Source organism: Cetorhinus maximus, unplaced genomic scaffold, assembly GCF_964194155.1.
Source record: "Cetorhinus maximus unplaced genomic scaffold, sCetMax3.hap1.1 HAP1_SCAFFOLD_592, whole genome shotgun sequence".
NCBI classification, from domain to species: Eukaryota; Metazoa; Chordata; class Chondrichthyes; order Lamniformes; family Cetorhinidae; genus Cetorhinus; species Cetorhinus maximus.
Window position 1 is genome coordinate 145,408 of NW_027596534.1, and position 21,292 is coordinate 166,699.

General features: G+C 47.3%; 2 pseudogenes; both read right to left on the reverse strand.

The window, feature by feature from the left end:
• Nucleotides 1–3,000: 3,000 nt before the first annotated feature.
• On the reverse strand, nucleotides 3,001–3,172 carry LOC144674229 (U2 spliceosomal RNA; annotated as a pseudogene).
• Nucleotides 3,173–11,965: 8,793 nt separating this feature from the next.
• On the reverse strand, nucleotides 11,966–12,145 carry LOC144674222 (U2 spliceosomal RNA; annotated as a pseudogene).
• Between the last annotated feature and the right edge of the window lie 9,147 nt (nucleotides 12,146–21,292).

A 21,292-nucleotide genomic window follows, 5' to 3' on the forward strand; every position in this document is an offset into this window, starting at 1 on the left:
GTCCTGCACATAGGCAATCGTATCCCTGAGCAGCGCCAGGCTGTCAGAGATCTTCCTGCCCGGCACAGTGCAGGTCTGGTCAGGGTGTATCACCAATTCCAGAGCGGATTTGACCCGATTGGCGATGACCTTGGACAGAATCTTATAGTCCACATTCAACAGTGAAATGGGTCGCCAATTTCTAATTTCCTCCCTTTCTTCCTTGTGCTTGTACATGAGGGTGATGATGCCTTTCCTCATGGATTCTGACATACTGCCGGCCAGGAGCATACTCTCGTACACCCCTAGCAGGTCTGGGCCCATCCAGTCCCACAGAGCCCAATACAACTCCGCCGGCAAGCCGTCGCTTCTGGGGAGATTTACTCTTCTCGAAGGACTCAAGGGCCTAAGTCAGTTCGTCAGGAGTTCGCGGTTTGTCCAGCCTCTCCCGTGTACTGTCGCCTAAGACCTCCGTGATAGAGGACAAGGAGGACTGGGAGGCCGTGCTGTCCGTCGGCTTCACGTCATAAAATCCGGCATAAAAGGATTTGCTGATCCTCAAAATGTCGGACTGCGCTGACTTTACTGATCTGTCTTCTTCATTCAGGCTGCTGAACACAGAGCTCTCTCTCTGTTCCTTTTGGAAGAAGAAACGTGAGCACGTCTCATCCTGCTCCACGGAGCGGACTCTGGAACGGAAGATGTTCTTGGAGGCAAAGTGCGAGGCTTGCTGGCTCTTCACCTCTTGGAGTTCTTCCTTGACATCGACCCCCACCGACTGCAGCCGGAGCAGATTCTGCATGTTTTTCTGGAGTCGGGACATTTCCCTCTCTTCCTTTCTAGCTTTCTGGATGCTTTTGAGGATGAAAAACCTCTTGGTGTTTCCCTTGATCGCTTCCCACCAGTGTGTCAGGGACTCAAAGAGGGGTTTCATGGTTCTCCAACCTTCATAAGCCCTCTTGAGCTCCTCAATGTTCTCTGGGGTCAGCAGTTGCACGAATAGCTTCCATGCCCCCCTGCCCACCCTCAGGTCCTTCTCCAAGTGGCAGTCCGCCAGTAGGATGCAGTGGTCAGAGAAGAACACCGGCTTGACCTCGGTGGATCTGACTGTGAATGCACGGGACACAAAGAGGAAGTCTATCCTGGAACGAATGGACCCGTCTGGCCGCGACCAGGTGTATCTACGCTGCGCTCCGTCTGCAGGGTTGCTGAAGACGTCGTGCAGCTTGGCATCCTTAACTGTTTCCATCAGGGATCTGGACGTAGCGTCCAATCTGCTTCCGGCCCTGCCGGATCGTCCAGCCGCATCGATGATGCAGTTGAAGTCCCCGCCCAGAATGACCGGCCTGGAGGTCGCCAGCAGCAGTGGGAGCTGCTGAAAAACCTCCAGCCGCTCAGCTCCTTGTGACGGGCCATACACGTTAATTAACCGGAGTGGAGCGTTCTTGTACATTACGTCTGCTACCAGGAGTCGCCCGCCCACCACCTCCTTGACCTCGGAGACGGTGAAGTTGCCTCCCCGCAGCAGAATACCCAGGCCGGAGGAACGAGAGTCGTTTCCGCCCGACCAGATCGATGGCCCGTGGGACCACCACCGTGACCATTGCCTGTAGGAGCTGAACTGGATAACCTCACTTATCCACGTTAAACTCCATCTGCCAAATTTTGGCCCATTCACCTAACCTGTCCATATCCATTTGTAAATTTCTCATTTCTTCACTGCAACTTACTTTCCCACCTATTTTGGTGTCATCTGCAAATTTAGCTATGGTACCTTCTACTCCTGAATCCAAGTAAATAGTTGGGGCCCAAGGACCGAACCCTGTGGCACCCCACTAGTTACAGCTTGCCATCCACAAAAGACCCATTTATCCTGACTCTCTGCTTTCTGTTGGTTAGCCAAAGCTCTATCCAAGCAAATATATTACCCTTAGCTGCGTGTGATCTTATCTTGTGTATTAATCTTTTGTGCGGCACCTTATCAAATGCCTTCTGGAAGTCCAGACATACTACATCTACAGGATCGCCATTATCCACTTTGCTTGTCACATCTTCAAAGAACTCTAGCGATTTAGTCAAACACGATTTAGTCTTCATAAAGCCATGCTGACTCTGATGGATTGCATTTTGACTTGCATTTTAGGAGGGTAGTGAAGGCATTGGAGAGAGTGCAGAAGAGGTTTACGAGTTTGGTTCCAGGGGCGAGGAAGTTGAGTTATGAAGTAAGATTGGAGAAGTTGGGACTGTATTCCTTGGGGAAAAGAAGTCTGAGAGGAGACTTGATAGAGGTATTGAAAATCATGAGGTATCTGGAGAGAGTAGATAGGGAGAAACTGCTTGCACCGATGAAAGGATCGAGAAGGAGCGGGCACAGGTTTAAAGTAACTAGCAGAAGAAGCAAAAGTGATAGGAGCAGCGAGTGGTCAGGGTCTGGAATGCACCGCCTGATAGCGTGGCGGAGGCAGGTTCAATTGAAGAGGGAATGAGATGATTATTTGAAAAGAAAGCATGTGCTGGGTTACGTGGAGAAGGCAGGAGAATGGCACGAAGTGAAATGTTCATTGGGAGAGCTGGTGCAGTCACGACGGGCGGAATGGGCTCCTTGTGCAGTGTAAGGATTGTGTGAACGTGGATGTAGACGTTTCCGAGTAGCTGTGTAAAGTGTGTGAGCTTTGAGGTGTGAGTTTTGACTGTTGCTGTATCAGCAGCAGCAGCAGCAGCGGGCGGGAGCGGCAGCAGAGAGCTGGTTGAAAATGTTGTGAGGCGAAAGGTGCAGCTGAGAGAGTGTTTGAGAGGTGTATTTGCAAGTGAAAAATGTTTTTGTATGAGTGAGGTAGAGTGTTTGTGAGATGAGAGTGGTGTCTGTGAGCGTTGGGTGAGCGTGCGTGTTTTTTGTGTGTAGATGGTGCGGGTGAGTGAGAAAGAAAGAAAGTTGTGTTTTGAAAGATGTGCATGTTGAAAAGTAAAGAAAGCAGATGTTTGTAAGAAAACTATTTTTAGCATTGAAAATCCCCTGGAAAGGGGTGGTGCACCATTCCCAGAGATACTGCAATACCGGGTCGATGCGTGGAGTGGACGGAGCAAGCCCCTATTCCATCTCCCTGCTCCAAAAATCAATTTAATATATGGTCCCCAGATAAGGGACGTATCAGATATTAAACTGATAAGAACAGATTTTTTTTTGTAAAAATATACTTTATTCATAAAATATCTTCAATCACATTCCAAACCATTTCAAAAACAACATTACAAGGGTACAATCCAGGTTAAACTTTTACAAAATGTATCACCAGGTGCATCAGTACAAACAATATTACAATCATTTACAGCCTTTCATTTTGAGCTGTACAGCCCGAGGGGCTCTAAACAGTTCCCAGTCTCTCGGTGCGCTGTGGTAGAAAGGTCTTAGACAGCGACCCTTCCCCATTGCGCCTTTGCGGCAGCTGCCCCAAGCTTTAGTGCGTCCCTCAGCACGTAGTCCTGGACTTTGGATTGTGCCAGTCCGCAACAATCGGTCGGGGACAACTCTTTGTGCTGGAAGACCAACAAGTTTCGGGCAGACCAAAGCGCCTCTTTCACCGAGTTGATGATCCTCCAGCTGCAGTCGATGTTTGTCTCGGTGTGTGTCCCTGGGAACAGCCCGTAGAGCACAGAGTCCTGTGTCACAGAACTGCTCGGGATGAACCTCGACAGCAACCACTGCATCTCTCTCCAGACTTTCTTTGCAAAGGCACAATCCACAAGGAGGTGAACAACGGTCTCTTCCCCACCACAGCCACCTCGAGGGCAACGTGCAGAGGGGGTGAGCCTCCTGGCGTGTAGGAAGGATCTGACGGGGAGGGCCTTTCTCACCACCAGCCAAGCTACGTCTTGGTGCTTGTTGGAAAGTTCTGGCGATGAGGCATTCTGCCAAATGACTTTGACAGTCTGCTCGGGGAACCATCCCACAGGGTCCACCCTCTCCTTTTCCCTCAGGGCCTCTAGGACGTTACGTGCTGACCACTGCCTGATGGACTTGTGGTCAAAGGTGTTTTTCTGCATAAATTTTTCCACCAGGGACAGGTGTTGCTGTACGTGGCGCGGGTCTGGCCCATTCCTCACTCCTGCGCTGTGGCGATCACGCCAGCCATCTTCCGCTTTATCTGGAGGTCAAAAGTTGATCCTGTTTGCAGGGACATGATGTAAAAAAACTCTGGATGAAGGGGGAAAAAACATGCCCAACATCACCCTCATCCTGATGGCCACCTTTGTGTATGGCAGTATCAAGCTGTGTGTAGACCCAAACACCAAGCGTCACTACGTGCTGAGGTTCTACCTGTCCCTGGTGTTGCGAAGGATGGGTCTGGCCACCCTGCCGCGGAACGCTCCAAGTGCCGTATCACCTGCCCCGTGTGGAAAAACTTATGCAGAGAAACACCTTTGTCCGCAAGTCCATCAGGCAGTGGTTAGCACGTATCACCCTAGAGGCCCTGCGGGAAAAGGAGATGGTGGATTCCGGCGGACGGTTCGCCGAACAGACCGTCAGGGTCATTTGGCAGAATGCCTCATCACCAGAACTCTGAAGAGAGTGGCCGTGGTTCTTGTCGAGGTGCATCCCGAGCAGTTCCGTGACACAGGTATGGACTCTGTGCTCCAGGGGCTGTTCCCAGGGACACACGCCGAGACAAACATCAACTACCGCCGGAGGATCCACTCGGTGAAAGACACTCTTTGGCTGTCCGAAACTTGTTGGTCTTCCATTGCAAAGAGTTGGCACATTCCAAGGTCCAGGACTACGTGCTGAGGGACGCACTAAAGTTTGGGGCAAAGGCGTAATGGAGAAAGGTCGCTGTCTACGGTTGCGCTAGATGTGTCGTGTAACTGGCAGGTAATGGAAAATTTCGAGAAACACTCAGTCACAAGGGAGAACACGTGACAGGCATGAGAGACAATCCATGAGTCTTTGTAGCTGAGTTTCCGTGTGAGCAACTAGCTCACAGCGCAGAGGAGTTCTTCGATCGAGGCCTGCTGTATTTTTGTCTTTGCTTTCAGCTTGAGCAGTCAAAGAACAAAGAAGAAAAAAAAGTACAGCACAGGAACAGGCCCTTCGGCCCTCCAAGCCTGCGCCGATCGGTCTGTGGAGCTTGCCAGCTGACCAGGTATGCAGCTAAAGTCCTTCCACATCTACAGGGAAGGCAAAGTCAGCAGCGTTTCTCCCAGAGTGTAGAGAGTCCTTGGAACTCTCTTCCTCGAAAGGTGGTGGAAACAGAGTCTTTGAATATTTTCAAGACAGAGCTGGATAGATTAACAAGGCGGGGTTGGAAGGTTATCGCTGGTAGGCAGGAATGTGGGGTTGAGGTTACAATCGGATCAGCCATGATCTTCTGAGTAGTGGAGCAGGCTCTTGGGGCCCAGTGGCCTACTCTTGCTCCTAAGTTGTATGTTCAGACATGTAGGGGCATTACTTTTTACTGATTCCAGTGCTTCTCCTGCACTGAACCTGGAGAGTACTACGTCAGCTGCTGTTGAGTTGTTTCCTGATGCCCTGCTTTCTTTTGTACGAGCTGTCTAGCATCCTCGTTTATGGGCTTCCTTTGCTTGGCATTGGGCCTTCTTTTGGGCTGACTGTTGGTCTATTTCCTTTACGGGATGTCAGCATGACATCACCAGAAGGGAAATGTGTCATGTTATGAAGTCACAGTAAATAAGTCCAATGCATTATATCATTATAATAACACAAGATGATGATCAGCAGTGAGAAGGCAGGTGGCAGCAAGGATAAGTACAGGTACGACACAGCGAACAGCCTTAGATCCTGTTAAAATGTTGAAAATGTTTCTCCCCTTCTCGAAGATTATTTCCTTCAAAATTTTAGAAATCTTTCAGCTTCAACCAGAAGTCACACACAAGCCAAACAACAAAACCACCTGCGTGCACAGCACAGCACACCATCTGCCAGCCTGCAATGATGTCGGCTCTCTTTTAATCACCTTTTCCCCTCCCATCAGTCCTATTCAGCAGGCAAGCAAAGGAGCGCAGAAAATACATCTGCACGGCTGTTTCTAACTTCTAGAAAGGGAACAGCCTTATCCTAGGAAAGTGAAAAATACCTATACTGTCACAAAGTGATGAACTTGAACTGCAAAACACCACGCTTACCTGAGCTTGTGTCACAGTTTTTGCTGTCTATCTCAGCCAGTATTCTCAGTCGTCCATCCTGGCTTCTTGCTCTCTCTGCAGCTTTCAGATGCCTCCCCTTGGCCGGCCTCAGTGCTCGGTGATAGATCAGCGCTCGGTATTATTTCTGTCCTCAGTGGTAACTGCTAGGGGAGAAAGGCTTGACTTTTTCAATCACCTTTTACCTCAGTAAGGTTTCCTCACAGACACACCGCCACATAAGCCCCTTTAAATTTGCGCGGCTGTGCAAAAAGTTTAATGGGCCCGCACACTTAAACAAATCGGTCACGCACTGTAATGACTCGCCTCATTCAGTTCAACAGAAATTAGGATCATGTTTTTAACCTGTGCCCTAGTTTTAAAATATTTTGTGTTCCATATTTACTTTCTCAATTTGTTATTAATTTACTTTACATTGCTTTATATTCTATTTTGTCTTGGACATGCATCACGGTTCGTTCAATCTCACTGGTTAAGAAAATTAAAATATTTAGTTTGATCAGGGTCTTACACTTGTCAAGAGGAGCCCTTTCAAATACTGGCCTGCTTTTGGAGGCCTGAAGTCACTGGAGCTGCACAAGTCAAGACGACTGAAGGCCTGATTCGCTGTGTAATATACTTTGCAGCATCTTGTTGCACTAGCAGGCAGGAAGGAGTTTTCAGCAATGCAGTTTAAAGGCTTGATACACTAAGTACACTTTCATTTCAGGTTTGTCATTTCAGGACGCTGCGTGTTTTTTTGCTCTGTTTTCTGACTCTGAAATTCTAATTCAGACTGTGGAGAAGAGCTGTTGTTGCTGCTGTTGGTTTTCTTTGTAACTGTTGTCGTTTTTTTGTGGAAAAATATACCTTATCCATAAAATATCTGAAAGAACATTACAAAACATTTCAAAATGGCCATCGCAAAAAGTGCAATCATATTCCAGTTTTTCAAATAGATCATGTCGCACCCTGCGACGCTTCAATACGATCAATGAACATTACAGACATTTCAACATGCTCATTACAGGCAGTCAGACAGTGCAATAGTCTTCAAGTTATCTACATAGATCATGTTGCACTCTGAGGTGCTTCAATACAATTGTGATAAATGTAATATTCACCGCATACATTCAATGTGAGTCTTTCAGGCCGAGGGGTCTATACCTTTCCCAGTCCCTCGGTGCACTATGGCTGAAAGGTCTTAGACAGCGACCGTTCCCCACTGCGCATTTGTGGCGGCTGCCCCAAGCTTTAGTGCGTCCCTCAGCACGTAGTCCTCGGCCTTGGAATGTGCCAGCCAGTCTGCAACACTCTGCTGGGGACAACTCATTGCACTGGAAGACCAACAAGTTTCGGGCAGACCAAAGAGCGTCTTTCACCGAGTAGATGATCCTCCACCTGCTTGTCTCGATGTGCGTCCCTGTCCCTGGGATCAACACGTAGAGCACAGAGACCTGTGTCACAGAACTGCTTGGGATGAACCGCGACAAAAACCACGGCAACTCTCTGCAGACCTTCTTTGCAAACGCACATTCCACAAAGAGGTGAACAACGGTCTCGTCCCCACGACAGCCACCTCGAGGTCAACATGCAGAGAGGGTGAGACTTCAGGAAGGATCTGACGGGGAGGGCATTTCTCACCACCAGCCAAGCTACGTCTTGGTGCTTGTTGGAAAGTTCTGGAGACGAGGCATTCTGCCAAACGACTTTGACAGTCTGCTCGGGGAAACATCGCACAGGATCCACCATCTCCTTTCCCCGCAGGGCCTATAGGACGTTACGTGCCGACCACTGCCTGATGGACTTGGGGTCAAAGGTGTTTTTCTGCATAAAGTTTTCCACCAGGGACAGGTGGTACGGCACGGTCCAACTACTTGGAGCGTTCCGCGGCAGCGTGGCCACACCCATCCTTCGCTAAACCGGGGACAGGTAGAACCTCAGCACGTAGTGACACCTGGTGTTTGCGTACCGAGGGTCTACGCACAGCTTGATACAGCCGCACACAAAGGTGGCCATCAGTGTGAGGGCGATGTTGGGCACGTTTATTCCCCCTTTATCTAGAGGCTTATACAGCGCGTCCCTGCGGACACGATCCATTTTCGACCTCCAGATAAAGCGGAAGATGGCTCGGGTGATCGCCGTCGCGCAGCAGTCTGGAATGGGCCAGACCTGCGCCATGTACAGCAACAGCGAGAGTGCCTCACACCTGATGACCAGGTTCTTACCCGCAACGGAGAGGAAGCGTCGCTCCCAGATTCCCAGTTTCCTTTTCACCATAGACACTGGATCCTTCCAGTTTCTAACGCATACCCCGGTCCCTCTGAACCATATCCCCAGCACCTTCAGGCCGTCAGCACTGACGGTGAAGGGGACAAAGGATCGGTCAGCCCAGTTCCCAAAGAACACGGCCTCGCTCTTCCCACGATTTACCTTGGCTCCCGAGTCCAGTTCGAACTGGTCGCAGATGTGGATCAGTCTGCACACCGACAGCGGATCAGAACAGAAGACGGCGACATCGTCCATGTACAGGGAGGCTTTGATCTGAGTGCCTCCACTGCCTGGGATCGTAACTCCTCTAATGCCCGGATCCTTCCTGATGGACTCAGCAAAGAACAGGCGAGAGAGGACAGCCCTGCCTGACTCCAGATTTAATTGGAAAGCTATCTGATTCCCACCCATTGATTGAGACTGCGCTACTGATGTTAGTGTAGAGTAGGATCCAACTGGATCCAATTGCGAATTCCCTCCCCAAACCCCATTTTGAGAGCACATCCACCATGTAGGTGTGCGATATTCTGTCAAAGGCTTTCTCCTAATCCAGGCTGATGAGGCAGGTGTCCACACCCCTGTCCTGCACATAGGCAATCGTATCCCTGAGCAGCGCCAGGCTGTCAGAGATCTTCCTGCCCGGCACAGTGCAGGTCTGGTCAGGGTGTATCACCAATTCCAGAGCGGATTTGACCCGATTGGCGATGACCTTGGACAGAATCTTATAGTCCACATTCAACAGTGAAATGGGTCGCCAATTTCTAATTTCCTCCCTTTCTTCCTTGTGCTTGTACATGAGGGTGATGATGCCTTTCCTCATGGATTCTGACATACTGCCGGCCAGGAGCATACTCTCGTACACCCCTAGCAGGTCTGGGCCCATCCAGTCCCACAGAGCCCAATACAACTCCGCCGGCAAGCCGTCGCTTCTGGGGAGATTTACTCTTCTCGAAGGACTCAAGGGCCTAAGTCAGTTCGTCAGGAGTTCGCGGTTTGTCCAGCCTCTCCCGTGTACTGTCGCCTAAGACCTCCGTGATAGAGGACAAGGAGGACTGGGAGGCCGTGCTGTCCGTCGGCTTCACGTCATAAAATCCGGCATAAAAGGATTTGCTGATCCTCAAAATGTCGGACTGCGCTGACTTTACTGATCTGTCTTCTTCATTCAGGCTGCTGAACACAGAGCTCTCTCTCTGTTCCTTTTGGAAGAAGAAACGTGAGCACGTCTCATCCTGCTCCACGGAGCGGACTCTGGAACGGAAGATGTTCTTGGAGGCAAAGTGCGAGGCTTGCTGGCTCTTCACCTCTTGGAGTTCTTCCTTGACATCGACCCCCACCGACTGCAGCCGGAGCAGATTCTGCATGTTTTTCTGGAGTCGGGACATTTCCCTCTCTTCCTTTCTAGCTTTCTGGATGCTTTTGAGGATGAAAAGCCTCTTGGTGTTTCCCTTGATCGCTTCCCACCAGTGTGTCAGGGACTCAAAGAGGGGTTTCATGGTTCTCCAACCTTCATAAGCCCTCTTGAGCTCCTCAATGTTCTCTGGGGTCAGCAGTTGCACGAATAGCTTCCATGCCCCCCTGCCCACCCTCAGGTCCTTCTCCAAGTGGCAGTCCGCCAGTAGGATGCAGTGGTCAGAGAAGAACACCGGCTTGACCTCGGTGGATCTGACTGTGAATGCACGGGACACAAAGAGGAAGTCTATCCTGGAACGAATGGACCCGTCTGGCCGCGACCAGGTGTATCTACGCTGCGCTCCGTCTGCAGGGTTGCTGAAGACGTCGTGCAGCTTGGCATCCTTAACTGTTTCCATCAGGGATCTGGACGTAGCGTCCAATCTGCTTCCGGCCCTGCCGGATCGTCCAGCCGCATCGATGATGCAGTTGAAGTCACCGCCCAGAATGACCGGCCTGGAGGTCGCCAGCAGCAGTGGGAGCTGCTGAAAAACCTCCAGCCGCTCAGCTCCTTGTGACGGGCCATACACGTTAATTAACCGGAGTGGAGCGTTCTTGTACATTACGTCTGCTACCAGGAGTCGCCCGCCCACCACCTCCTTGACCTCGGAGACGGTGAAGTTGCCTCCCCGCAGCAGAATACCCAGGCCGGAGGAACGAGAGTCGTTTCCGCCCGACCAGATCGATGGCCCGTGGGACCACCACCGTGACCATTGCCTGTAGGAGCTGAACTGGATAACCTCACTTATCCACGTTAAACTCCATCTGCCAAATTTTGGCCCATTCACCTAACCTGTCCATATCCATTTGTAAATTTCTCATTTCTTCACTGCAACTTACTTTCCCACCTATTTTGGTGTCATCTGCAAATTTAGCTATGGTACCTTCTACTCCTGAATCCAAGTAAATAGTTGGGGCCCAAGGACCGAACCCTGTGGCACCCCACTAGTTACAGCTTGCCATCCACAAAAGACCCATTTATCCTGACTCTCTGCTTTCTGTTGGTTAGCCAAAGCTCTATCCAAGCAAATATATTACCCTTAGCTGCGTGTGATCTTATCTTGTGTATTAATCTTTTGTGCGGCACCTTATCAAATGCCTTCTGGAAGTCCAGACATACTACATCTACAGGATCGCCATTATCCACTTTGCTTGTCACATCTTCAAAGAACTCTAGCGATTTAGTCAAACACGATTTAGTCTTCATAAAGCCATGCTGACTCTGATGGATTGCATTTTGACTTGCATTTTAGGAAGGTAGTGAAGGCATTGGAGAGAGTGCAGAAGAGGTTTACGAGTTTGGTTCCAGGGGCGAGGAAGTTGAGTTATGAAGTAAGATTGGAGAAGTTGGGACTGTATTCCTTGGGGAAAAGAAGTCTGAGAGGAGACTTGATAGAGGTATTGAAAATCATGAGGTATCTGGAGAGAGTAGATAGGGAGAAACTGCTTGCACCGATGAAAGGATCGAGAAGGAGCGGGCACAGGTTTAAAGTAACTAGCAGAAGAAGCAAAAGTGATAGGAGCAGCGAGTGGTCAGGGTCTAGAATGCACCGCCTGATAGCGTGGCGGAGGCAGGTTCAATTGAAGAGGGAATGAGATGATTATTTGAAAAGAAAGCATGTGCTGGGTTACGTGGAGAAGGCAGGAGAATGGCACGAAGTGAAATGTTCATTGGGAGAGCTGGTGCAGTCACGACGGGCGGAATGGGCTCCTTGTGCAGTGTAAGGATTGTGTGAACGTGGATGTAGACGTTTCCGAGTAGCTGTGTAAAGTGTGTGAGCTTTGAGGTGTGAGTTTTGACTGTTGCTGTATCAGCAGCAGCAGCAGCAGCGGGCGGGAGCGGCAGCAGAGAGCTGGTTGAAAATGTTGTGAGGCGAAAGGTGCAGCTGAGAGAGTGTTTGAGAGGTGTATTTGCAAGTGAAAGATGTTTTTGTATGAGTGAGGTAGAGTGTTTGTGAGATGAGAGTGGTGTCTGTGAGCGTTGGGTGAGCGTGCGTGTTTTTTGTGTGTAGATGGTGCGGGTGAGTGAGAAAGAAAGAAAGTTGTGTTTTGAAAGATGTGCATGTTGAAAAGTAAAGAAAGCAGATGTTTGTAAGAAAACTATTTTTAGCATTGAAAATCCCCTGGAAAGGGGTGGTGCACCATTCCCAGAGATACTGCAATACCGGGTCGATGCGTGGAGTGGACGGAGCAAGCCCCTATTCCATCTCCCTGCTCCAAAAATCAATTTAATATATGGTCCCCAGATAAGGGACGTATCAGATATTAAACTGATAAGAACAGATTTTTTTTTTTTTTTTTGTAAAAATATACTTTATTCATAAAAAATCTTCAATCACATTCAAAACCATTTCAAAAACAACATTACAAGGGTACAATCCAGGTTAAACTTTTACAAAATGTATCACCAGGTGCATCAGTACAAACAATATTACAATCATTTACAGCCTTTCATTTTGATCTGTACAGCCCGAGGGGCTCTAAACAGTTCCCAGTCTCTCGGTGCGCTGTGGTAGAAAGGTCTTAGACAGCGACCCTTCCCCATTGCGCCTTTGCGGCAGCTGCCTAAACTGATAAGAACAGATTTTTTTTTTTTGTAAAAATATACTTTATTCATAAAATATCTTCAATCGCATTCAAAACCATTTCAAAAACAACATTACAAGGGTACAATCCAGGTTAAACTTTTACAAAATGTATCACCAGGTGCGTCAGTACAAACAATATTACAATCATTTACAGCCTTTCATTTTGATCTGTACAGCCCGAGGGGCTCTAAACAGTTCCCAGTCTCTCGGTGCGCTGTGGTAGAAAGGTCTTAGACAGCGACCCTTCCCCATTGCGCCTTTGCGGCAGCTGCCCCAAGCTTTAGTGCGTCCCTCAGCACGTAGTCCTGGACTTTGGATTGTGCCAGTCCGCAACAATCGGTCGGGGACAACTCTTTGTGCTGGAAGACCAACAAGTTTCGGGCGGACCAAAGCGCCTCTTTCACCGTGTTGATGATCCTCGAGCTGCAGTTGATGTTTGTCTCGGTGTGTGTCCCTGGGAACAGCCCGTAGAGCACAGAGTCCTGTGTCACAGAACTGCTCGGGATGAACCTCGACAGCAACCACTGCATCTCTCTCCAGACTTTCTTTGCAAAGGCACAATCCACAAGGAGGTAGACAACGGTCTCTTCCCCACCACAGCCACCTCGAAGGCAACGTGCAGAGGGGGTGAGCTTCCTGGCGTGTAGGAAGGATCTGACGGGGAGGGCCTTTCTCACCACCAGCCAAGCTACGTCTTGGTGCTTGTTGGAAAGTTCTGGCGATGAGGCATTCTGCCAAATGACTTTGACAGTCTGCTCGGGGAACCATCCCACAGGGTCCACCCTCTCCTTATCCCTCAGGGCCTCTAGGACGTTACGTGCTGACCACTGCCTGATGGACTTGTGGTCAAAGGTGTTTTTCTGCATAAATTTTTCCACCAGGGACAGGTGGTACGGCACGGTCCAACTACTTGGAGCGTTCCGCGGCAGCGTGGCCAGACCCATCCTTCGCAACACCGGGGACAGGTAGAACCTCAGCACGTAGTGACACTTGGTGTTTGCGTACTGAGGGTCTACGCACCGCTTGATGCAGCCGCACACAAAGGTGGCCATCAGTATGAGGGCGATGTTGGGCACGTTTTTTCCCCCTTTATCTAGAGGCTTGTACATCGCGTCCCTGCGGACACGATCCATTTTCGACCTCCAGATAAAGCGGAAGATGGCTCGAGTGATCGCCGTCGCGCAGGAGTCTGGAATGGGCCAGACCTGCGCCACGTACAGCAACAGCGAGAGTACCTCACACCTGATGACCAGGTTCTTACCCGCAATGGAGAGGGAGCGTCGCTCCCACATGCCCAGTTTCCTCTTCACCATAGCCACTCGCTCCTTCCAGTTTCTAACGCATGCCCCGGTCCCTCCGAACCATATCCCCAGCACCTTCAGGCCGTCAGCCCTGACAGTGAAGGGGACAAAGGATCGGTCAGCCCAGTTCCCAAAGAACATGGCCTCGCTCTTCCCACGATTTACCTTGGCTCCCGAGGCCAGTTCGAACTGGTCGCAGATGTGCATCAGTCTGCGCACCGACAGCGGATCCGAGCAGAAGACGGCGACGTCGTCCATGTACAGGGAGGCTTTTACCTGAGTGCCTCCACTGCCTGGGATCGTCACTCCTCTTATGCCCGGATCCTTCCTGATGGACTCGGCAAAGGGTTCTATGCAACACACGAAAAGGACAGGCGAGAGAGGACAGCCCTGCCTGACTCCAGATTTAATCGGAAAGCTATCTGTTTCCCACCCATTGATTGATACTGCGCTACTGATGTTAGTGTAGAGCAGTTGGATCCAATTTCGAATTCCCTCCCCAAAGCCCATTTTGGAGAGCACATCCCCCATGTAGGTGTGCGATATTCTGTCAAAGGCCTTCTCCTGATCCAAGCTGATGAGGCAGGTGTCCACACCCGTCATGCACATGATGGGGAGGGCCTTTGTCACTATCAGCCAAGCTACATCCTAATGCTAATTTGAAAGTTTTGGTGATGAGGCATTCTTCCAAATTACTTTGACAGTCAGCTCAGGAAACCACCCGACAGCATTCACTATCTCCTTTTCCCGCAGGACCACATTACAATATGTGCAGCCCACTGCCTGATGGACTTGTGGTCAACAGGTTTTTCTGCATAAACTGTTCCACAAGGGATAGGTGATACAGCAGGTTCCAACTGAATGGAGCGTTCTCTGGTAACATAGCCATATCCATTCTTCCCAACACCGGGAAGAGGTAGAATCTCAGCACGGAGTGACACTTGGGCCTGGATTCTTGGGCCTGAGCATTGGGGCGTCTTAGGTCACTGTGCTAATGACATCATTGCTGCATCACTACCCAGCAGCCAAACTCAATGTACATTGCTCAACATGGGCTGCTGTGTTTAACCGACTTCAGTTTCAGGAAAATGTAACAGGAGCACATTTCACTCTGTGCTATTGGACAGTGGTTTAATAGTTGGAAAAGATCAGTGGTGCTCACCAGGGTTCACACCTGAAGAATTGTCAACCTTTGTGTTGCTGCACAGCACAATCAGATAAAGCATTTCTTACCTTCCGTCACTTCCTGTTCCTTCAGCTGTAGCCTAACCAGTGTATCATAACGGTTTGGCATAACTTCCTTCCCTTTGGACTCCACGCCTCAATTTATAAAGCCGAGGATCCTTATTTGTGTTTACATGAATTCTTGCTGCAACAAACGGAGCTTTGGCGAGATCATACCCAGAGTATTGTGTACCATTGTTTTGGTCTCCTCACCAAATGAAGGATATATTTTCCATAGTAGGGATGCAACAATGGTTCAGTAAAGATTGAATGGAGTGGCCAATATTTTCTGGAGTTTAGAAGAATGAGCCGTGGTCTTGGGTTCGCTAAGGCTGTGCTGAGGAAAGTGGAGGGAAGGCGAGTACAGCACAAAGGATAGGAAGGCTGGCACAGGCAAAAGAAACTGCAGCCAACAGGGTGAAGCGGGGTACAGGTGCTGTCACCCTATTTTCTAACGTGGACAACTGCCTTAGTGTGGTTGTGCCTGCAGTTGCACAGAAATCCAACAGGGGGCAGTGTCTGGCCTAGCTGCACAGGAGAAAAATTGCAAGGCCCTGAGCTGAACTTCAGCGCAAATACCCACATGTAAATGGCACATTGAAGGTGAGAAAAGCAACTCTTAATGAGGAGCAGTTTCAGAAGAAATGTAAAGCATGGTCAGGCAGCTGTAAAAACATTGTTCTGTTGACTGTTACATCTGCTCATCGTAAACAGGGGAGTTGCACCATTCTGCTATACCCTGCAAGACCAGGTTAAAGCATGTAGTGGACATCGGCATGTTTTAAAAGTTTTTGTCGCATCAGAATTGTTTAATTTAATAAGAAACTTACTGATGTGTCCCAATGAAACAATTAAGTGGTTCAGTATAATTTTTTTTCTGCCATTTTAAATCAGCTTACTCAGGGACAACTGGTCACCCAGATTACAAATTCTCATTTTATTACAATAAACCAGTTTCAGATATATCACTGAAACATTATCTGTCACCTACCATTCAAATGCATCAAGGAATACAGAGAAAATAAAGTTACTTTTTATTATTCTGCCTTGTTGCGTTGGTTCAGGGAGATTTTGCATTCATGATTTTCCAAATGAATTGGTGGCCAGAAGCCTAACCTAACCTGCACAATTTCAAGTGTTCTTCCCGTGCAATTTCCCGATTGTACCCAAAGTGAAATTATCTCAGCTCGTTTCTGTGATGTAAACTGCTGCATTGTTGAGTGAGATGGAAACAATGGAAAGAAGCATTGAAGAAATTAAAGACATTAGCAAAACAAAGAACATGTGGATAGGTCAGACATGCAAGGAAGTGAGAAGTGAGACACATTGAAAACAAAGACACCCTGCAGATCAGGTCTGACATTCAAACGGAAAATTGCAGACAACTCATGATTTGATCAGAGAGTAAATGCAAAATACTGCTGATGGATGCTGGATGCAGATAGAAATCTGAAACAAGAACAAAAAATGCTGGAAAAGCTCAGCAGGTCCAGCAGCATCTGTGGAGAGAGAAACACAGCTAACATTTCGAGTCCCTTTGACCCTTTGTTTGGAGAGTACTGTGTTCTGACAAAGAGCCTCATCCCAACAGCTACACAGCTCCCCACACCCCAATAAAAAGCCTGTTTCCAGATTGTGTGTGAAAAGCTTGTGGAGCTGGGCTGCCCACTGCTCATAGATTTAAAGAGATAGTCCATTAAAATAACCAAAAGTAATTTGACTTCCATTAGTAGACCTCTAAACTGCTGTTTTTCTGTGGGAAGAGGGTTGTGTGAGATCTAGTATCACCCCAGAGAATTGAGCAGATATTCCAGCTAACATCATAACTGGATGCAAAATATTCCATGGCACTATTCAAGAAAGAGTGGCCGAATTCTCCCTGGTCTCCTGGCCAATATTTCTCCTTCAACCAACATTACTGAAAACATTATTTGTCATGATGTCATTTCTGTATGTGGGACTTTGCTGTGAGTAAATTAACTGACACATTTCCAGCATCACAACAGATATCAGCACTTCAAAAATATTTAATTGATTGAAGTATTTTGCACCATCCAGTAGCGAGCAGGAATAGAAATGATTGCCTCTTGGTTGAGAAACACAGCAGAAACTGAACCATTAGAATGAAAAACATAAAAGTTCCCACAAGGAAAACCAATCAGATAATGTCACAGAATCACAGAATTGTTAGGGTTCAGAAGGAGACCATTTGGCCCATCATATTTACACCAGCTCTCCGAATGAGCATTATGACTTAGCACCATTCTCCTCCCTTTTCCCCTTACCCTTGCACATTGTTTCTATTCAAATAATCATCTAGTGATAATCCTCTTGAATGCCTCGATTGAACCTGCCTCCACCACACTTCCAGGCAGTGCATTCCATACTCGAACCACTCGCTGTGTGAAAAAGATTTTTCTCACATCACGTTTGCTTCTTTTGTAAATCACTTTAAACCTGTGCTCTCTCGGTCTCGATCCTTTTCAGAGCGGGAACAGATTCTTCCTATCTACTCTATCCAGCCCCCTCATGATTTTGAACACCTCTATCAAATCTCCTCTTAGCCTTCTCTTCTCCAAGGAGAACAGTCCCAACGTTTCCAATCTATCTTCGTAACTGAAGTTTCTTACCCCGGAGACATATTTGTAAACCTCTTCTGCACTCTCTCCAATGTGTTCACATCCGTTCTATAGTGTGGTGCCCAGAGCTGGACACAATACTCCAGCTGAGGGCTAAATAGCATCTTATATGAGCTCAGCATAACCTCTCCACTCTTGTACTCTATGCTCCTCTTAATAAAGCCCAGGATACTGCATGCTTTACTAACTGCTCGCACCACTGTCCTGCCACCTTCAATGACCTATGCACATAAACACCCCGATCCCTCTGCTCCGCCACGTCCTTAAGAATTGTACCCCTTATTTTATATTGTCTCTCCATGTTCTTTGTACCAAAGTGCATCCCCTCACGCTTCTCCGCATTGAGCTTCATCTGCCACCTATCTGCCCACTCTACCAACTTGTCTATGTTCTTTTGAAGTTCTATACTGTCCTCCTCACAGTTTACAATGCTCTGTAATAGATCAGTGCTCTGTACTCTTTTTGTAGTGGCTGCTAAAGGAGAAACATTTGACTCTTTATATCTGAGTAAATTCCAAGTAGAACCTGAAATGCTGCAGTTTTGTCCACTCCCAACCTAGCCTGTACCTGCTGGCACAAATCTTGTATTCAGCTCCTGCTGATCTGAGGTACAGATAAAGGCCTGGAGTGAGAGCAGCCACTGCTGGGAAAATCCTTTGAGCTGGAGCTGGTCAAGCTGCTGTGCACATCCTGTTAAAGAAACATCACCAAAATGCAAAGACCTTTCACAGGAACAAGGATGGTTTGAGGCTTTTCCATACACAGTACACATGAAGGCTACAAAAGGTGTAGTCAGCTAGTCCTTAACATGCAGGTCTAATAATGACACTGGAACCAATTTTTAATGAGTGAGGTAGTTCCAGAATGGAAAGTCTTTAAACTCTACAAGGTTCAGCTGCAGGACCGCAGTGATGCTCGTTATTACTTTATTATTTTGCAATGCCGTTCAAGTGAAAATTTCAAATCAATAGAACTGATCTTTTTGTGCTCAGTCCCAACCATCACCTTCTCCATAAAACACGACCACATCCCACCTCAGCCGCTCTAGAAGAAATACTTCCATATAAATAGTTGCATTTGTGGGTTGACGTGTATTAGATCCCCTGCTTTTTGAGGTATATCTAATAATTTGGATGTAAATGTAGGGGGAATGATCAAGAAGTTTGAAGATTAGTAGAAGCAGAAACACTCATTTAAAAGCGTGTCTGGATATGCACCTTAAAATGCCGGAACCTGCAGGGTTACAGACTAAATGCTGGAAAGTGGGATTAGGCTGGGTGGCTCGCTTTTCAGCCCGAGCAGACACAATGGGCCAAGTGGCCGCTTTGTGCCATAAACTTTCTATGATTCTATTCTGTGTGGAGATGATAATATCCAGCTGCAGATCACTGCTGGCTGGATGACAGGAAACATTGAAAGTGTTTGCTTGGGTTAGACATGCCGTGTCTTTCAATGTACAGTAATCCCGCTGCACTAATTGCTCTCTGGGCTGAAAGCTCTTACTTTACCACTGACAGTGAAAAAGGAGGATGGAAAGGGAAAGTGTTGGGTACCGGTTTATACTCTTGGCTGTCTTTTACTATTAAATCATTCCAAGATATCAGGGCCTATTATAACTCCACCGTTTAATTGCCACCTGTCAATCTAAGACCACGAGTTTTTATACTGACAAAGAGCTTCTCAAAATGCTTTGTTCACTCCCACAATCCTATATTTTGGAGAGGTTCGATCATATTCTTTGCAATGTTTACGTATCGAATAATATAGCAACCTATGAGTATGAAAATGGGCTTATGGAAAAATTTATCTGGAATCTACTGGATTGGCTTTCATCTAGGGTGAAACTAAAAATCAATTCCAACAGCAGTTTAAGAGCTGTTTACTGTAAGGGTGAAACCCTTTTGCATTACTATCAAGTATTGGTACTTGGGATTGAACACATTCACGTCATTAGTTAATGTAAATTGCAAAATATGAAATCATTCATATGTCAAGAGAACCTGAAACTTTTCTAGGAGATCCCCTCCTGCCTCAGTTGGTAATGGTTTGATTGTTTGATCAGTGCTCAGCTAGCCTGAAACCAGTATTAGTGCAGCAGGAAGGATGCTGCAGAGAAACAGAGCAGAAATATACAGCCAACATACCTGTCAGTTTTCAGCACCAGTTTAAAGTTACTGCATTAGAAGTGCTCCAATGAATTAAGAAAGTCACAACAGTATTGTTTTCAGAGATGAATTCAAATAACTCTTGCGTTAATTCAGTGTTGCCTGTTATTTTGGACCCTCCCAATCCCGATATCTTCGTGCTGTAATTGCTCCTGTTAAAATATTACTGCACTGCTGTTAACCCAGCATCTTCCCAGCTGTGTTTCTCTCGCAGCCGGTCATGTGACAGTCCGGACACTACAGCACCTGCATTGTGGTTTGAACCATCGTGCAATTTCCTTTAATGATCCTTTTCTTGAAAGTTTTGGAGGGGATGCAAGAAAAATCAAAGTCTGGAATCCAACTCCAGACAATTTCAGCAACATCAAAATTCCAGTTACTCAACCCCCAGACAGACACAAAAGCAAGCTGTGCTTAATTGTCTGTCTTTTTACGCAATTAATGTCTTAATTAATTAATTGCTTAATAACTTCAAGTGCTTTTGAAAACATTAATTGTTAATTGTAGCTGAGTCAGTATGTAATAGCAGGCTCCATAAAAGGTGCAAGTTATGAATTCACATTGCCAGCTCTGAGCTTCCATACAAAAGGTGCACATGCTGGGAACTGAAACTTGTGGGTCAGTTGACATCAAGGTATCTCTGTCTATTACACCCTATAGGACCTATAGGTACGTGTATCAACAATTCTCCCCCATAGACACTATTTGGTCATTTAAGCTTCATGCCGACAGTGTGAATCTGCAAGTTGATTTGCTGCCTGCATCTTCTAAAATGCTCATCTCTGTCCCGGAAAGAAAACCTCCCCGCCAAATTAAAATCGGTGTGAAAGTGCAAAGCTTCAGTCAACATTCTGCTAGTTCTCATTTCACCTCTGGACACGATGAGCAAAATCCAGATCTCTCATGTGATAATTGTACAAAAAAAGTCTGCGAAGTAAAACTTGGAGCTGCCACCTTCAGGCAAGTCCCTTCCTCCCAAAGGATATAATAAAGTCTGTAAATTGTTGAATTAACAATAAAAACAGTTAAGCTTTAATCTGATTCCACTCTTCCCAGACATTACTTTCAGCAGGTTCACCCACTCAACCAGCTCATTCCCCTTTGCATTTGAAGCTCTCCATCTGCAAGAGGTGCTGTGATTGGAAGAAGGAGCGGAGCTTGTAAAAGCAGATTCACAGAATCTGCCTGGAATTTGTTCCAGGGTCATTATTAGACGTAATCACACAAATTGAAAAAAAGAGTGTTCTTCAAATGCAAGGATTCTGAGTCATTGATAATAATCAAAATGTTTATCAGTATCAGTCACTAATGGCCAGCGACTTCAGACTGGAGAACAAGGGAAATTGCACGCGTGCTATACTTTTGAGTATTACCATCATCCTCTAATGATATTGGTTTATTTAACACACAAAAATTATCAGGGCTGATGCTGACCAAATGGATTATGCAGCAGGTATGTGCCTATGGCCAAGTGTTGCTTAAGCAGCGAGGGTAATATCATGGACTTGGATGCCTCTGGATGAACTTTAGCATATTCAGCG